Here is a 10,062-nt window from a genome sequence, read left to right on the forward strand (position 1 = left end):
ACACAACTCAAAAGTACCAACTTAGGTGTTTGATAGTGCGATGATGTTGCCGACGACTCATGTATCCCAGCTAGCTTTAATTCTCTATAAACGATAGACAAGTAACACAAAGTAAGCTTCATAGCTTAGTAAGTTCGTAAGTGAATAACTCAATTCATCAAATAAATATAATTCAACCATTTACACATTACCAAATCAAAATCACATTAACCACAAACCTTTCTCATGTCTCAAAACATGATCAAATTAAGCTTCATAGCTTTGTAAGTTCGTAAGTGAATAACTCAATTCATCAAATAAATATAATTCAACCATTTACACATTACCAAATCAAAATCACATTAACCACAAACCTTTCTCATGTCTCAAAACATGATCAAATACCATCTCATTGAACTTTCTCAATGTAATACTCGAATAGGTTCCGCACGTACCTATATCACTTTAAACTAACCTCTTTTTCAACCACATCATTCATTTACCTATTGAACCATTTGGAATAGAAGTCGGACACTCAACTATATTGATCGATAAGTACCTATACCATGGCAAGTAGCCAAATTAAGGTAACTTATCCCAGGATACCTATACCATGGCCCGTAGCTAAATCAAAGTAATTCCTCTCTAAAACACCTCTACCATGACCCGTAGCCAAATCAAGGTATCATTCACACCCGAAGTGCTGATATCATGGCCCGAAGCCAACATAATAACCTAATGGCATGTCACTAGCATTCTAAACTATTCCTAAGGTTCAATCGAGAAGTTTCACTTGTCGATTTCATCGTCGAACACATCCGTAGAGTTGTATTCATAATTCAAACATTGTCCATAATCTCATAATCATAGCTTCTGCAATATCAAAGCGTTTAACATGCATTTATAATGAAATTACCATATACGAACTTACCTCGAGTATGAAAACGGCTAAATGAGTCAATTACTCGATAATCTTACCTTTCCCCTGATCTAATTTCGGATTCCTCTTTTCTTGATCTAAATGTATTCAAAATCAACTCAATTAATCTTCTACTCATTCAATTTAATCCAAAAATACACATTTGGGTATTTTTGCATATTAGCCCCTAAACTTTCACATTTTATCAATTTAGTCTCTATTTCACAAACACGCAACATTCGCACAACTCAATTTAACTCATACTTAGCTGATTTATACATGAGTCCCTAGCCGCCCAAAAATTTCATTTATTTCACATTTAAACCCCTCAATTTGCACATTTTACAATTTAATCCCTATTTGACATTTTTGTCAAAAAATAACTTTACAAAACTAGTTTAACTATTAACAAACTTTCATAATCTATCATCAATCATCAAAATACTCAAGTATTTCAATAATGGAAATATGAAAACTCTTTAGCAATTTTGAAAACTAAGGTACGGGCTAGCTAGAACACAAAGCAACGATCTAAAAAAACGTAAAAATCATCAAAAACCGAGCTAAAATCATACCTTAATCAAGCTATGAATGTGCCGAATGGAAAACCTAATCCCTTGGTTCTCTTCTTCTCTAATTTTGGTTCAAAAAGATGATAATGAAGCCAAATTTTTATTTTGTTTTATTTATTATAGCTTAATAAACTAATTTACTTTTTTAACCTTATAATAAACATATAAAATTATATAATGGATGTCCATTAATGTCCATTAACATTTAAAATGGTCTAATTACCATTTAAGGCCATCATAATTAAAAGCCAAGGCCAATTAACACCGTTAACTAATAGCACGCAACTTTTTCATTTTACGCGATTTAGTCATTTTTCTCAAATTGAGCTATTAAACAACGAAATTAGCTCACGAAATTTTCACACATATCAAATAACATGCTGAAAACACATAAAATAATATTAAAACAATTTTTTGACCTCGAATTTGTGGTTCCGAAACTACTGTTCTGATTTAGCTAAAACCGGGCTATTACAGCTCTCCCCCTTTTAGAGATTTTCATCCCCAAAAATCCTACCAGTGAATAGGTTTGAGTTTTGTTTTTCCATAGCATCCTCAGGTTCCCACGTAGCTCTTCAACCCCGTGTCGATGCCATAATACTTTCACTAACGTAATTTTCTTATTTCTTAGCTCTTTGATCTCAAGAGCTGAAATTCGAATCGATTCTTCAACATATGACATATCTGACTGAATTTTAACTTCGGTCGGGGAAATGACATGTGAAGAGTCGGATCGGTATCATCAAAACATCGACACATGAAACAAATTATGTATTTTTTCTAAATCAGACGGTAAAGATAGTCGATAAGTAACCTACCGACTCGCTTGATAATCTCGTACGGTCCGATGAATTGCTGACTCAATTTCCCTTTTTGACCAAACCACAATATCTTTTTCCACGGCGACACTTTCAAAAACACTCTATCCTCGATCTGAAACTCAATATCTTTCCGTTTCAAGTCTGCGTACGATTTTTGTCGATCCGAAACTACTTTCAGACTACTGTGAATTACTTTTTCTTTTTCTTCAGTCTCTCTGATCAGATCAACCCCGTGAATCTTACTATCTCTAAGCTTAGTCCAGTACAATGGTGTTCGAAATTTACGACCATATAGAGCTTCGTAAGGTGCCATTTTAATACTCAATTGAAAGCTATTAATATAAGTAAATTCAATCAGTGGAAGGTATTTCTCCCAGCTACCTTCAAACTCAAGAATGCAACATCTCAACATATCCTTAAGTGTTTGAATAACTCGTTCAGATTGACCATCCGTTTGCGGGTGAAATACAATTCTAAAATGCAGCTTTGTACCAAAATCTTCTTGTAATTTCTTCTAAAATCGCGATGTGAATCTCGGATCTTTATCTGAAACAATAGATAATGGTACTCCGTGCAATTGAACAATCTCTAAGATATACAACTCAGCCAATTTTTCAAGTGAATAATCCGTGCGTACAGGAATGAAATGAGTCAATTTTGTCAATATGTCAACAACAACCCAGATCGTATCTTTCTTTTTCAGAGATAAGGGCAAGCCTAATACAAATCTATTGTTACTCGATCCCACTTCCACTCAAGAACCATAATAGGCTGTAATAAACCTGATAGCACTTGATGCTCAGTTTTGACTTGTTGACATATCAAACATTTCGAAACAAATTCTGAGATATCTCGTTTCATGCCATGCCACCAGTAATGATGTTCCAAATCGTTATATAATTTCATGCTTCCCGAATGCACTGATAAACAACTACTGTGTGCTTCATTTAGAATTCACTGAATAAGCTCAGAATTTCATGGTACACATATTCTATCACGAAACATCAAATATTCATTAGGCTCTATTCGAAACTCTGAATCAAAAGTCGATTCACACTGAGCTCGTTTTACTTGCAATTCAGTATCAAATTTTTAAGGCTCAGAAATCTGTTGTAGAAATAACGATCTCATTTTCAACTCGGCTACTATCGAACCATAATCAGATAACGCTAATTGCGTGTTTAAAGTACGTAAAGCAAATGAAGACTTTCGGCTCAAGGCATCAACAACTATGTTTGCTTTTCCCGGATTATAGTCAATTACCAATTCATAGTATTTTAGCAATTCTAACCATCTCCGCTATCGCAAGTTCAAATCTTTCTGAGTCATCAAATATTTCAAACTTTTGTGGTCGGTATAAATATGGCATTTCTCACCAAACAAATAATGACACCAGATTTTCAATGCGGCTAACTCTAGGTCATGCGTCGGATAATTCTTTTCATGTGGCTTCAACTGTCTTGAGGCATAAGCTATAACTTTGCCTTTCTTCATCAAAACATATCCCAGGCCATTTAATGATACATCACTGAAAACTACAAATTCTTTACCCGACTCAGGCTGAACTAATACTGGGGTCTCTGTCAACAATGCTTTCAACTGTTCAAAACTCTGCTGACACTTTTCTGACCATTCAAATCTAATATCTTTTTTAAACAATCGTGTCATCAGAGTTGCAATCATCGAGAAGCATTTTACAAATCGTCTATAATAGCCGGCTAGTTCCAAAAAACTACGGACTTCAGTTACGTTTCTCGGAGGCTACCAATCTATAATCGCAGAAATCTTGCTCGGGTCTACTCAGATACCCGCGGCTGAAACTATATGTCCCAGAAAACCAACTTCTCTTAGCCAAAATTCACATTTGCTGAACTTTGCAAACAACTGTTTATCTCTCGAAATTTGTAACACGATTCTCAAATGCTCAGCATGCTCAGCTTCATTATGAGAGTAAATCAAAATATCATCAATAAACACAACTACGAATCGGTATAAGTACGGGCTAAAAATCTGGTTCATTAAATCCATAAAAATAGTAGGTGCATTTGTTAGTCTGAAAGGCATAACAAGAAATTCGTAGTGTCCATACCTTGTTCTAAATTCAATCTTTGGTACATCCAAGTCTTTCACTTGCAAGTGGTAATAACTCGACCTCAAATTAATTTTTGAAAACACTGTTACCCTTTTAATTGATCAAACAAATCATCAATCCGTGGTAGAGGGTATTTGTTCTTTATATTCACTTTATTCAGTTGTCTGTAGTCAATACACATTCTCATCGTGCCATCTTTCTTTTTCACAAATAACACTGGTGCATCCCAGGGAGAGAAACTCGGTTTAGTAAAACTCCTGTCTGTCAACTCTTGCAACTGAGCTTTCAATTCCTTTAACTCTGTTGGGGCCATTCTGTACGGAGCTATTGATATCGGTGTTGCTCATGGTACTATTCAATACCAAATTCAACTTCTCTGATAGGTGTAAACCTGGTAACTCTTCAGGAAATACATTTGGATACTCGCACATAACTGGTATTGATTCAATCTTTGTTTCTGTCACTTTCGTATCAAGTACATAAGCAAGGTAAGCTTCACACCCCTTTTTCACAAATCTCTGAGCTAACATAGACGAGATCACAAATGGAAAACTGTTTAGATCATCAGATTCAATTCTAATAGTTTTATTATTCTGGCATTTCAGTTCGATTGTCTTTCGTCTACAATTCACTATAGCATCATGCATCGTTAGCCAATCCATACCCAAAATCATATCAAATTCATCGAATGGAAACAACATCAGATTAGCCAGAAAACAGAAATCCTGATGCATTAACGGACAATTCTTGCAAACTTTGTCAACCAAAACACATTTGTCTAAGGGGTTCGATACTCTAATCACAAACTCAGTAGACTCTATAGGAAATGTCTTACTAAATATTGTAACGCGCCTTATCCGTATCTAACATCGAAACAGGATACGAGGTATTACCAGGCTTAAACGTAAACAATCATACAAAACCGAACAATAAAATCTCATTCAAATTTAAAACTTTTCAATTGCATGCAAGTTGTCCTTTATAAGGGCCTACGAGGCCCAAAACATACATCGAAAACGGTTTGGAACTAAACCGAGAACTTTTTGAATCTTCTCGACACTTAGAAAATTCTCTTGTTTTGGAGAGTCACACGCTTGTGTAGGTAGGCCGTGTGGTCATACTCGCCTGTGTGGCTTGGGACACGCCTGTGTCCTCAATCCGTGTAACTCTCTAACTATGACATCATCATACAATTAAAGTCACACGGCCAAGTCACACGCCCGTGTGCTTAGGCCGTGTGGCAAAGTAAATTCTCGAAATTAAGAGCAGACTTTACACGGCCTGGGCATATGCCCAAGTTCTATGGCCGTGTCCTCCACATGGCCGTGTCTCTGCCCGTGTGTTTACTACTAGGCATTCTACTTTGCATTAATTAGGGTACAAAGGACACACGGCCAGAAGGCACGCCCTTGGGGCAAGCCGTGTGTCACACACGGTCTAGACACATGCCCGTGTGCCTACCCGTGTGGACAAATTTAAGGCTATTTTCCAAGCCAATTGCCACCCTTATTTACACAACACAATCATGGACCTAGCTCATGCATGACAACTTCTCATCACATTATACTAAATTAAGGCTCCTTATCATGTCAAGCCCCATTTTACCCACACATACATAGTAGCCATCATCATTCAACCATCAACAACCAATAGCCATATCATAATGTAATTGGCACATACATGAATAGATGAATAGGTTTAGAACCCAATAATCATTGTGAGCCATATCTCATGGCCTTATACAAAATGAATCATAACACCATCAAAAGCCAACACATTAGCTAAACAAAAATGACATATAACAAAATAACCAAGTTCCTACACATGCCATGCTCAAAATAATAAGACTAACTAAACCAAAAGCATTCAATTGATAGTGTGATCGAGTCTCCAATGTTCTTTGATCTCCGAACTAGCTTGGCGACACTATAAGAAAATGGAAAAGAGAAGGAGTAAGCATAGAGCTTAGTAAGTTTGCATGTAAATAATAAGAAATAAAAATATACATTTTCATACACATACATAACATAAATTTAATTCATCTTATTCTCAACAATCATTGTAGTCATATCCTATCTCATTCGATTTATATAATGTTCAATAGAACTCAAGATCATAATTCATTTATTCTCATCTTACCAAGGTTTAATCATTTCGAAATCTCGATAACTACAAGCTTGGCATACATACCTCCACTCTTTCAATATGATCATACCTCATTATTTCTTTGACAAATCCTTGGACTACCCATTGAACCACTTGGAATACTAAGGGATACTTAGGAAATCATATTCACATAGTAGGGTGTCAATGCCATATCCCGGATATAGTCTTAGATGGGACCACTTATCGATGCCAATGCCATGTCCCAGACATGGTCTTACATGGGATCACAAATATCGAAGCCAATAGCCGAGCTATGGTCTTACATGATATTCCCATATCGATGCCCATGCCATGTCCCAGACATGGTCTTACATGGGATCACATATCGATGTTGATGTCATATCCCAGATATGGTCTTATACGGGATCTCATCAACCCAAGGGTTATGATATTTATACCCTAAGTATTCTTAAAGTTTAACCGACTTCTATCGCTTCAAATCTTTTTCGGACAACATCAATAATACTCACAAAGGCAAATATACATTTCATGCAACATTAAGTGTTAAATGTATAATAAAATGATGTATCAATTACACACAAACTTACCTCGATACAAAAATTGTAGCTAACTTGTAACACCCCTCACCCGCATCCGACGCCGGGACGGGGTTCTAGGTGCTACCTGACTTTTACTAACACTTCCATACTAAACAGGGCCATGAAATCTCAAATAATTAAAAACTTTTATTTTCACATACAATCTGTCCCATATACGGGCTTACGAGGCCCAAAACATACATCCGGAGTGGTTCGGGACCCAACCAAGAACTCATGAAAAACTTAGAAAATCTCTTGCATCAAGGCTTCATACGCCCGTGTGGGTATAGAGCACACGCCCGTATGCTAAGGACACGCCCGTGTCCCAAACCCGTGTCCAAAAACCTGGACAAATACAAGACTATTTTCCAATCCATTTTGTCACACTCACAATAGGTACACGCATACTTATACAATAACATACAACATGGCAAAATTAGGTACTTAAACATTCCTAACATGTCATGATTATGGCAATTTCACATGCAATAGATATCATAGATTTTACTCACATCTTTACCACATTCATACTATAATCATTATAAACTCATCACATAATACCATAGCACATGCATGTATAATTAAAATAGATTTACAACCCCATAATCAAAATAGGCCAACACATATGGTTAAAGCCATATCACATACTCTAATATTTAAACTCCTATACATGCCATAGGCTCAAAATACTTGAAATCACTACACCAATAGCGTTAGCTTGACAGTGTGATAATATCTCTGACGGCCTCCAACCCGAGCTAACCTGGAAACTCTAGAAAACATGGGAAAGAAGAGGGGGGGTAAGCTTTCACTTAGTAAGTTCATATGAAAACAATAAGCAACTCATTAACTTATTTTATCAATGTTTACAACATATTCTCAAGTTCACTACAAGCTATCTTTCTGAGCAATGGTCACTAAATTATTTATATGTGGAGCTAAGAAACTCCGAATTAAGTTCCGTTAATTTTCCCTGAAACTAGACTTATTTTTATTTCTTTCATAAAATTTCCAGAATTTTTGGTTAAGCCAAATAGTACAATTTATTCCTCAAATTTACCCCTGATTCACTGTCTGACAGTTCCGGCCCTTCTGTACTAAAGTTCAATTATCTCATAGTATAAGACTCGAATAATGTTCTCTTCTATTTCTTTTGAAACTAGACTCATATGTATACTTAATAATTTTTTTATAGAATTTTTGGTTGGGCCAATTAGTACAGTTGATTAGTTAAAGTCTCCCCTATTTCAGGGTATGACCACTCTGACCCCTGTGCACTACAAACTGAATTTCTCCTTGTAAAAAATTCCAACGACCATGACGTTTATTTCCCCTAAAAATAGACTCAATAAGGAATCCATGAATTAAGGTATGACTCTTAATAATTTTTGTAAAATTTTTGGTGAATTTATAAAGTCAGAACAGGGGATCTCGAATTCATTCAGACCCTATTTCATAAGAATTCAAATATCACACAATATGGAATTCTTTTTCTTCCCCTGTTTCTTTCATATGAAAATAGACTCATTAAGCTTTAATCCTATATTTTATTCTGCCTCTAACTCATTTTCCACTATTTTTAGTGTATTTTCAAAGTTACACTACTGCAGTAACTCAAATCTATCAAGTCTAAATTACTCATTCATGATCATTGTTCACAAAATTAATACAACATCGTTTGTATAATCATCACCGAGACATTCATATCACATTTTTATTTACCATCTTACCATATTGTTGTTATGTCGAGTTTTCAACCCGAGGGTTAAGTACATACCTGTTCAAAGTATTCATTTCACAACATTTACCAATACGTCCCTTTCATCTCGAGTATTCCTCCATTTGAGTAGAATTTTACCCGTTGAACACATCGGAATATAATTCGGATACATGGAAAGTTTGCACATAAGTGGCGCATATGTAGCCAAGCTACCATGTAACCCGCCCATAAGTGAACTCGGACTCAACTCAACGAGCTCGGGCGTTCGCATCCATAAGTGAACTCGGACTCAACTCAACGAGCTCGGATGCCTAGTTACATCTCACGAACTCGGACTCAACTCAACGAGTTCGAACATTCGTATCCATAAGTGAACTCGGACTCAACTCAACGAGTTCGGATGCTCAACCATCCTAGTGACATGTCACTTGTATCCTAATCTATTCTTAAGGTTCAAACGGGATTTTCCTCAAACACATATCCTTGCCATCTTCCGTAAAATACCGAAACCAATACTCGGTAGCACTTTATATTTAACAGATAATACACATAACTTGTATTTTATTCGAAAATAACCACAAAGCATATATTTCATGATAAAAATCAGCATATCATATATTTAACATCAATAACTTAAAAATAACAATTATGCTACATTATTTACACATGAACTTACCTCGATACCACAAAGGTGAAAAAAAAAAGACGTAATTATCCCTTAATCGATTTCTTTCCGTTTTAGGTCCAAATCTCGATTTCCATCATTATAAAGGGAGTTTCTTTGCTGAAAGTTTCCAGCTTCTAAACCTGTTCTTTGCTGCCATTTTTTTCGGTGGAGAGAAGATGAAGAAAAGATGATATTTTCTTTTCTTTATTTTATTACTTATTTGTCAAATAAGTCACCCAACACTTACCTAACATGTTTGACCATTTCATTCCTTATCTCATGGCCGGCCATCACTCTTTAAATGGCCTAATTTCACTTTAAAGACCCCCAATTTAAAATACAAGGTAATTTAACACCTTTAGGTATTAAAACTCAACTTTTACCTTTTACGCGATTTAGTCCTTTTTCGAAATTGGACTAGAAATCCCTAAAATTAACTTACCAAAATTTACATGCACTTATAAAATTATATTATAACACAAAATAATACTAAAATAATTTTCTCTGGCCTCGAAATAGTGGTCCCGAAACTACTGTTCCGACTAGGCCCAAAATCGGGCTGTTACATAACTATTCGATTTAGTCCA

The 10,062-nt window shown here is 35.7% G+C and overlaps 1 long non-coding RNA gene across 1 annotated transcript; it reads right to left on the bottom strand.

Annotated features, from left to right (window-relative positions):
• Nucleotides 1-7,581: 7,581 nt before the first annotated feature.
• Nucleotides 7,582-9,647, bottom strand: LOC128286449 (uncharacterized). Its single transcript, XR_008277014.1, has 2 exons — nucleotides 9,485-9,647; nucleotides 7,582-7,860 (listed from the first exon to the last, which is right to left on the bottom strand). It is a non-coding gene; the product is annotated as an uncharacterized LOC128286449 (long non-coding RNA).
• Nucleotides 9,648-10,062: the final 415 nt, after the last annotated feature.

Source organism: Gossypium arboreum, chromosome 13 (genome assembly GCF_025698485.1).
Source record: "Gossypium arboreum isolate Shixiya-1 chromosome 13, ASM2569848v2, whole genome shotgun sequence".
In the NCBI taxonomy this organism is placed as follows: domain Eukaryota; kingdom Viridiplantae; phylum Streptophyta; class Magnoliopsida; order Malvales; family Malvaceae; genus Gossypium; species Gossypium arboreum.